This window comes from Phallusia mammillata, chromosome 6, assembly GCF_965637545.1.
Source record: "Phallusia mammillata chromosome 6, kaPhaMamm4.hap1.1, whole genome shotgun sequence".
In the NCBI taxonomy this organism is placed as follows: Eukaryota; Metazoa; Chordata; class Ascidiacea; order Phlebobranchia; family Ascidiidae; genus Phallusia; species Phallusia mammillata.
Window position 1 is genome coordinate 22695866 of NC_137257.1, and position 9513 is coordinate 22705378.

A 9513-nucleotide genomic window follows, 5' to 3' on the forward strand; every position below is an offset into this window, starting at 1 on the left:
GCCCATTGCTGGCAGGTTGACCAACTAGAAAAAATGTTAATTTGCCTATCTGTTCAGCTTCAGTTTATATGTACTTAATATGTGGTAGTGACAATTGATGTTAGCAGATGTAGAAACCCCTCTGCAAATTCTCTGGTCAGTATTATATACATGACGTACAAATGCCTAACAAATGGTAGAGTATGACATGTAAGTGTAGTCTTGTTCCAAAACATACATCTTTCAAGAAAAATAGTTACAAGGATTACTAAATGTTTTACCTCAATGCTGGTTTTGCTATACAGAAAACATATTTCTGTTGAGTGTAAAATTATTTAAACCCAGTTTTGCAGAAATGCAACAACCGCATCCAAATAAGTGGACATTTTTTGATGATATTAAGAAACTATATTCAGATTGATTTGCAATGCAAGTGAGTATGAACAGTAGATGCATGTCATAACTATTTCATCACACAACACCACAAAGCATATGTAAATGTGATTTATAAATGTAAAGCCATTCTGTCATAACTGTAACAAAATCTATACAGTGTGATAAAATTGTGTGGCTATTTTGTAATGTACGGCAGCACCCAATAGCATGTACTGTTGGTTTAAACTTCATTCCACATTCACATGTTATGTTTTATTTTGTAGGACGAACGCCTACATAAAAACATGTGTTTTTTTGTAATGATACTAAGGCACCACCCAATACTATATACTGTTAAATGTATTAACAATCACATGTTAAGTTTTATTTTGTGGGACTAACACCTACATAATAACATGTGGCTATTTTGTAATGGTACTAAGGCACTGTATTCACAATCACATGTTATTTTTTTGTAGGACAAACATCAACACAAGAACATGATACATTTTCGGATTTATTTGGGAACGAAATGGAACAAGGCACAAGCAGAAAGGCAATGGTGGAGTCCATAAAAAGACAATTGTGGAAAGATACAGCAACTAAATGAAAAATATCATATCAGTATTCACACAACAGAACACCAAACACACAAAACAGTGATAAAATGATAACTGATGTGAAGCCTGTATTTTAATTAGTATTTTAAATTACACCATGGTGCTGTAAATGTATTTATGTTGTTGTGTCCTTCCGCTTTTTGACCAGTACTCATTGGTGTAGGTTCAGATATATATGTCTTTGTCAAATGTGTAAAGAGTAAAATTTATGACAGACTTCATCAAACATAGAAGCAAGGATATTGAGATTTTTAAAAAATTAAGCACTTCTTTAAGGTCTGTTGTACATTATGACATAGCATTACAATCATCATCTTGATAGTGTCAAAAGATTTGCAACCAAAAATACATGTTTTACTTGCTGAATGAATGAAACCAAAAATGTACCTGAATAAATAGTATTTTATACAGTGTTGTTGCAACTTTGCTTTACCTTTTTGTGACCTGGGTTTATACATGTTTTGTTTTAATACAATTATCAAGTAATATTTGTAGTGATTTAAAAAGCAGTCAGAAATACCAACAAAGCTAACTTTACTGACACCTACAATGACTTCTGCAGGAAGTGTTTAGTTAGTAATGAGTCTCAAACATAATGTAATAGCTATTTTCCCAACCTTGCTTAATGCCATTATGCTTCATATCCATCAAACTTGCTGAAAACAGATTCACAGTGAACTACTCAGAATTAAACTTTATAGCTAGAGGAAAGCCCAGCAACTTCTGAAACCAACTACAATTTAGAAAAGAAACAGTTGTCGGCATTTTAGTTGACAAATACAATACATAAAGACAGCTTTTTGCACTAACAGCTTGAATTTTTTTCTGACAAAATGATCTAAATAACATTTCTTGTCTTATTGTAAACAAAGGTGCATAATTGCCATATGGCTGCGATTTACAATAAAACAACGACTTTTTAACCAACAAAGCAAAATAAATTACTATTTTGGGGTAAGTTCACCGTACAAGGCGAAGCGGATCGAGCCTTGCGCCATGCGCATGTAAATAGGACGCTGCAATGGATCAAATCTCAAGCCGGCTTGAGGCTTAATCCGATCCGTTTGCAGACGACGCATGTAAACAGGGTTAATAAGAATGGAGTGCTCTGTTGTGACACAATTGCCACCAACCTTCCAAATTGTGGCAAATCCATTGTGTTATCAAAAATAGAGAAACAGTTTTTTTAAATGTGTGTCCATTGTAATGCAACCAAGAATGTTGCAATGTTTTAGACAAGCAGTTGGTAGGTACTGAAAGGTTAGTGTTTAGTAGATGGCAAACTTCTTCTTTGATTTTTCCTGCCGGCCCCAGCTTGAAGTCTGGCTTCACAAAAAAATTTTCATTGACAAGTTGCATGCATAAATGCATCTGGTGTCTTTGAGCCATGTACTTGGCCACATTTTTGTAATTGGCGATATGTGCCAGCTTTTTGAAATAGGAGTGTTTAGCTTCATATCTCATCGACCAGAATTGAATATTTGGTCCAAGCTGGTTGGTACTTGAAGGAATGTGTAAAAGGTAATGTTGCTTGGGTATTATGTTTTTTTCTGGAAAACTTTGTTTGAACAAATGTAGATACTGAGCTATTGTGAACTTTACTGACACAGTTGTTTGTTTGTGTATGTCAGATGACATCAATGTACTGGTCACCTCCAAAAGATTTGAATAGCATTCCCACACTGTATCTTTCATGTCAATATGACTGTACAAAATGAGGGGAAGAAGGCGACAAAGTGTCCACATTTGTGATGCAGACTGCCTTAATGAACCACCTATAAGATGTTGAGGCACGATCGGTGATGGCTTGGTAGGCTTGTCAAGGTATGTAAATTAAAGTTATTCAAACTTTCATTGATCTGGGACAAACTTACACTTTTGGCTTGAATATAATGGCCAAGGACCAGTTTAATTGTATAAGGTATACAACCTTCAAGCAGTATATGCATTAAATCATGTGGAGAACCTTCAAAAATATTAAAATGCTCCACATCTAAGATAGCAGCCTTTCTGTTTACACCTGTAGCAACAGTGTCCTCGCTCTTACAGTGAATTTCTGTATGTGTCTTAAGATCCCGCAGTACAAATTCATTTTCAGTAAACTTGGTGTTCATGTCGTTAAAGTTGCAAAGGCAAGTTCTGCATTTCTGATGGGCAAAGCCAACACCATCTTTAAACCCGGTCATTTGATGACATGCAAGTGTATCAGCAACAATTGCTGCTAAACCACCCTTTTGTACAGTTGTTGTTTCATCAAATTCAATCTGGAATCCATCCGAAGAAAATGTGTTAATTTCTTTTACAATCATATTAATGACAATATCAATACCAAACTTTTTTGGGTCTGAAGTTAATGCAACAGCAATTAGAAACATTCCTTGAAGTTTGGACAGAAATTTTTTGGGTAAATTTAAAATTGAAAAATAAAACAATCCCAATTTGTGCACTGATGACTTACTTCCCAAAGGGTTACACACTTCCATATCATCATAATACAACACCAATCTAATTACATCAGGTGTGGTAAAGATAGTACTGCCTTTGGCAACTTCTCCATCATTAAAATTTTCCAACACTCCATCTGGATGGATTTTTGATTGACAACCGGTTGAAAATGCCTGTTTAAAATTCTGGTTTTGAAATAATGACTGAATTGTGGATTTGATTGGCACATAATAAATATTGTGCGTCTTGTGGTATATAACTTGACTGGCCCCTACACCTTTTGTACAAGAAGACTTTCCAATACATATTTCCTCTGGTTCAACAAAACCAAAATATCCTTTGATGTACTTTTCTTGTTTGTATGGAGTAGAGAGTTCATTTAAACTGTTGTTCCATGTTTGCCAGTGTTGGTTAAACTTTTCAATAACATTTCACTTTTCTCCAATAGATATTTCTTTCCCACTGTTTAAAAGATTTTCCAGATATTTCCGTGACGAATCAAAACTTGCATTTAACAACGATGAAACTAATTGAACAATTTCATTGACTGCCACCCAAAAAGTTATGGTCAAGCAACTGTAATTGTTAATTATATTTGATAAAATATTTTTCATCTTTTACATAAGCTTTGCTTGAGTTTTTCTTAAAGATTTGTTTAAAATCGTTGATGTTTAAAAAAAGTTTTACCTGAGTAAGATTGTGATATTCCTTCAAACGAAGTATTAACAATGCTACAGATTTTTCTGAAAAGATCATTTCAGCAGGTGGGGAAATGAGTTGCCACCAACTTCAGTACTTGCATCATGCTCTCCCAACAATTGTGTGTTGGTACATGTGTTTTCTGGAAAGGATGATGAACGTTTATATAATCTCGCGTTTATGTAAATGTTCTTTAACGTTTGGGTACCTTGTTCGTTCTGATCGCCAGGGCAGGCAACGTTGGTGGAACAGCCAACATCGCCACGCGTCGCGACTTTATGTTGGCCTAGCACTCTCGATAAAAACGCTTTGTGATATTTGGTACAATGTTTGTAGTATGTGTTAGTTTTTTCGAAATTGTACAGACATCCGTCTATAATGCAGCACAAAGGAAACTGGAGGCAGCTTGGTCCTTTTTTGAATGTAACAAAAATTCTCCAAGGTATTGTCGTAGTTTCACAAACATCGCACTGCCAAGGGCACGTACGAGTCATGCCGTCTTTATCTTAAAGCAGTGGTTCTCAAACTTTTTTGACCGCGACCCAAATCTGAGCTTTATGAACATCTAGCGACCCAAGCCTCAAACAACAAAAATGTATTTTTGATTTTTGTATGAATAGTTATCATCCTTAAACGCTAACTGTTACTTTCCAAGTTCAGTTTCGTATGATTAACCTCCTATCATTCCCCGTGCTAACGTGTTACAATCGCCGTGTGCGTAATAGAAAGTTAGAAGGCTATTGTCTGTATGTTATAATGATTGGTTCATTTTGCTGTATAGCGTTGTCGAGTGAGGCTGAATTTGGCTACGGTGCTATCAAAACTCTCAGAAAACTACTTACTTATGCTGCAATACTACAAGGTTACTGAGATAAAGCCACATAAAATGCCTATGATACAATAATTCAGTCATGACTGAGAATTTAACATACTTGAAAATTGAAATGTGAAAAATTCGTTTGGGCAGAATTGAATCACCACAGCGCGACCCATACTTTGTTAGTCGTCAAGTTGTACATTTAGTCGGTTGTTACGTCACAGAAGCATTGTTATGACACACACGATCCTGTTCTAGAAATTGGTTATAACGTAACAATGACTTCGGTAAACTGTTCAAAATGTAAAGCAGCATGTTTGACGTGGACATCAGTAAAGAAAGGTTCAGGCTTAAACTGTCATGGATGAATTTATCAGTTCAGCCCAGGTGTTTGGATTCGCAGAAGATGTTTTGCAAACAATGCGAAGTAAGGCCATAATTTACTAATTTACTGCGTGCTTTATAATTATTGTGTCCTGACTTATTCGCAAACATGCAACTTACGGTTGACGATTTAATGGAGTTAAATCGAGACGACATCAACGTTGAATTCGGAAAATACCCGTTCACGGTCAGGAAAAAAGTTTGGGCGTTTTTCATGCAAGTTAAAGAAAACAACAGTGTTGCAATAAATGACAGTGTTGCAACCCAGTCAACCGCCGTAAGTGATTTCGATTTAATATTCCAACTTAATGTCGACAAAGTTTAATATTCCCACTTTAACACGACGACTTTGCAGGAATCTTCAAGCCTTGCAGACGACAAAACGGAAAGTTTGATGGATGAATCACTGATTTCAACATCAACGGCAAGTCACGTATATAACGCTTTACATTTATGCAACATTTTTACAAAAATCGCGTAGTCACTTCTCAATTTATATGAGTTCATTTAATATTGATTGACATTTGCATGCACCAATTTAATTTTGCATGCACCAACCTATCACTATTTGCATGCACCAACCTATCACTATTTATGGTGTTTTAGACTTAATGTTATAAACCATTTGTGTTTTTTTTTAGGATCCTTTGTTTGATGAGGAAGCTGATTGTTTATTGGAATCGTTTTGCAATACAGATGCAAAACCAAAGTCCAAATCATTTGCACAATTTTCAACCCCACCTGTTCACTTTCTGACGCAACCACTGGGAAATTTCCTCATTCAGACATTGGACATGATGCCCTGCGGTTCACATCATGAGCTCTGCTGCATCAATCCTCTTGCTAGTTTTCATCGATGTTTTCATTCCAAACTTTGCGCACATAAATGCTAGTGTTGAATAATTTTGGTCGTACAGAGTAGAAACACAAAAACAAGCAAAGCTATTCCTGTGCTCAAGTGTCTAGGAATACTTGACTAGGTTATGGTTGATAAAATTGATCAGTGTGTAATTTGGTCCATACTAGCATATACTGATGATTTTCTTACCATCAACACACTTGAGCACTTTTCAAACTTTCGTTTAAGCACTCGAAATCTATCAAGCGGTATCCTTTTGACATTACAACTGGCATCATTACAGCTTGGCTTATGGTTTTGTGAGGACATTTTCCTCTAATACTACGTTTCCATGTCGCGAGTTTGGGCCATGTAACCATATTTGGAAGTGAAAAACATGACGCAGCAACTCAGGTGGTTTAAACTTAGTTTAGGCCATGTACGTTTTGGGCCATGTTTTTGTACGTTTTGGGCCATGTTTTGTACGTTTTGGGCCATGTATTGTAAGCTTAAAAATGCTGAAAAACGCAGTTATATTTTGAGGTTGAGTTAAAACAACTTATTTGGTAGAGCTTATTTTGGAACTGAGAATTACTTTCGCCAACGGATGTATATTGCTAGTATTTGGGACAGTGACTTACAGTAGTACATCATTACAGTAGATGTATGCATATAAATATGAACGGAATTTAATAATAAGTTGCGCAATCTGTACGCCATCAATTATCTGAGGAAAAGATTCAATGTCGGCATTGTCAGGAAAAGCTGATCATACATAATTTTATAAGATATAGGTGAGTTAAAATACCCCAAAATTTGTAAAATAAATTCTAGCACTTTTGCTATTTAACATAGTTGTATAAAATGCCCTGGCAGGAAACATGCAGCAGCTACATGCAAATCTGAAACTGTCAATTGTACCTGATTGTTTTTTTTTGTATAGGGTGATGTTTTGACTGAACAAACAGCCACTTCTCCAATGATTTGGGTGATGCTGACTCAGTCTACTCAATGCTTCCTTTGCAAGACCGAATTAACAGAGTAGTACATATTATTATAAAAAATCCTTTTGGAAGGTTGTGATGATACCAAATCTGCAAAATGTGATATGTACATCTTCTGTCTATTTAAGCTGTGCTGACTACTTAATTGAAAACTTTTTAATGTATTCTGTGCACTGACTGCGTAATAAAATCAATAATCGTAGAAATCGTAGCAAATTTTTGTATTGCAAAATAAAAACAGACATGATAGAGCCACATTATTATGAACAGAATCATTAACTTGCTGAAAAAAGCTGGAGTTCTTGCAAGTGATTGAGTGGTTCTTGATTGCCAAACCCAAAAGCAACAATTAATTTAGTAAATAACTGATTCTTTTAATGTGAAGCAACAACAGTTAGATTGTTGCCATTGTTGACATGAAAATAATGTGTAGAAGCACACACGAATGACCAAACAGCAATAAAACATTATAACTCAGAAAGGTTAAAATCAGTCATTAAAAAAATGATAAAGTGCATACTGGCCGTTCTTGGTGGCAGGTTGTTCCTCCTTGTTTTAGCTTCAAAACTTCCTAATACATCAACCTAAGTATTAGACCTGCTCATTTTGAATAACATCAGTCAACTTTATCTGTAGAAGCGAATTTTCGCATTTTTTTTTTGTAATCTACTTCACTCAAGTCAGCGTTAGATGTAGAAGTTAATTTGCATCACAGTTTTGTAGTTTTTATTACATTCCAAGGCTAGTTTACAGTGTTTTGTTTTAGTCTTGAACCGCGCGAGCCAGGCAACAGATCGTTGAAACACGTTACGCTTGACTGCGTTAGCGACATGGAAACACGACCAATGTTTGGCGCTAAATTCAAAACATGGACAAAAATGTTTGGGCTAAGACCAAACGCGACATGGAAACATAGTATAAATGGACCCTTGTGGTACTAAGGCTAGTACTAGTACTTGGGGACACACGCTTCGCAGATCGTTTACTTTTTTCGGCATTTTATTTTTGCAGTCATTCACAACAGTATTGGTAAGCCATTGCTATAGCAACAGAGTCAAAAGTATCTGTTAATGAGCAATTAGACTACTGGTTCACTAAGCCAAGTGTTTGCCTAGAAAACATAATCATGAGTAAAGCTTTTTCCAGCTCGAAAAATTCCTAGCACAAAGAGCAACACCTTCTCATACCACAACCTCACTGATGCTGAGTTCACCAGAAAAACAAAGATCAGTTTCTCGCTCCAGCGAAAACCTGTTGGAAATGGTTGAATCTAGCTGTTTGAGTTATTTTTTTCCCTCAAGGGACTTGTGTTTGTAAGAGAGAACCTTGTTCTGTGTGCTTTACGTGGTTCTCTCTTACAACTGGGGGTGCCCCTGAAGGTCTTGGGTGCCTCACTTTGAAGTGAGTTTTGACAAATAAATAATTTAAATTATGAAAAAAGGCTTACAGATTCAGAATCCTGATAAAATTTCCTTTTTTATAAGAACAAAAAACGTCATTTTGCCGCCCACTTGCAGCCTGCCGCAGAGCCAGAACCGCCAAGTTGCTGCTACGCCACTGGGTGTAACCCGGCCCAAGGTTTCGACGAAAAGACCAAACAACAATTATGGTGAGGCCCCAGAGGTCAAAGAAATGAGGCCTAAATTTATTTCTGTCATGAACGGTGAAAAAATCACATTACATGTGATGGCGCAATTTCCAAACTACACAAATCCTGATGTGGTAAGTGCTGGAAATATGAAAAATACAAAGTTTTTGGTAGGTTTCAAAACTTTTTCTGACAGAATTTGTTGCTTTGCAGTGCATTGAAGATCTAGCGCAAGCGTGTCAAACTCACAGTCCTCCAAGGGCCGCATGCGTCATGTTATGTCATCATCCGGGCCGCACACAAGCTAATGGCGCATATACAGTAATGTCAAATTTATTGTTCATCGATAATTTGCTATATACCTTGACACACAATCACACAATTTCATGTTTGATGCAAACAATTGTTTCAATCAAACTTATGAATACCAAACAACGAAGTAATTACACTACACATTACACCTCTTCTGCCCAACAGTATTATGAACATTATTCTGACTATAACAGACTATATTTTTTTGAAACTGCAGCAGGTATTTGCTACTTATCAGTTAGTATTAGTGCTTTGTCCGGAGGTTTGACATCTTTTTTTGCTGACAATTTTTGGCATATCGGGCTGAAGTGTCTGTGCAACTCCAACTTTGATTAGTGATGACAAATGCCGATCAGTCAGCCTTGTTCTTTGTGTGGTTTTAGTTGTTTTCATGAAGGAAAACAGTTTTTCACACACATAAGTGGAACCAAACATGGACATAATTTTAGTGG

At 36.2% G+C, this 9513-nt stretch overlaps 1 long non-coding RNA gene across 1 annotated transcript; it reads left to right on the forward strand.

Moving 5' to 3' along the window:
* Positions 1-352: 352 nt before the first annotated feature.
* On the forward strand, positions 353-1158 carry LOC145233455 (uncharacterized). The gene is made up of 2 exons (XR_013861104.1): positions 353-412; positions 834-1158. It is a non-coding gene; the product is annotated as an uncharacterized LOC145233455 (long non-coding RNA).
* Positions 1159-9513: the final 8355 nt, after the last annotated feature.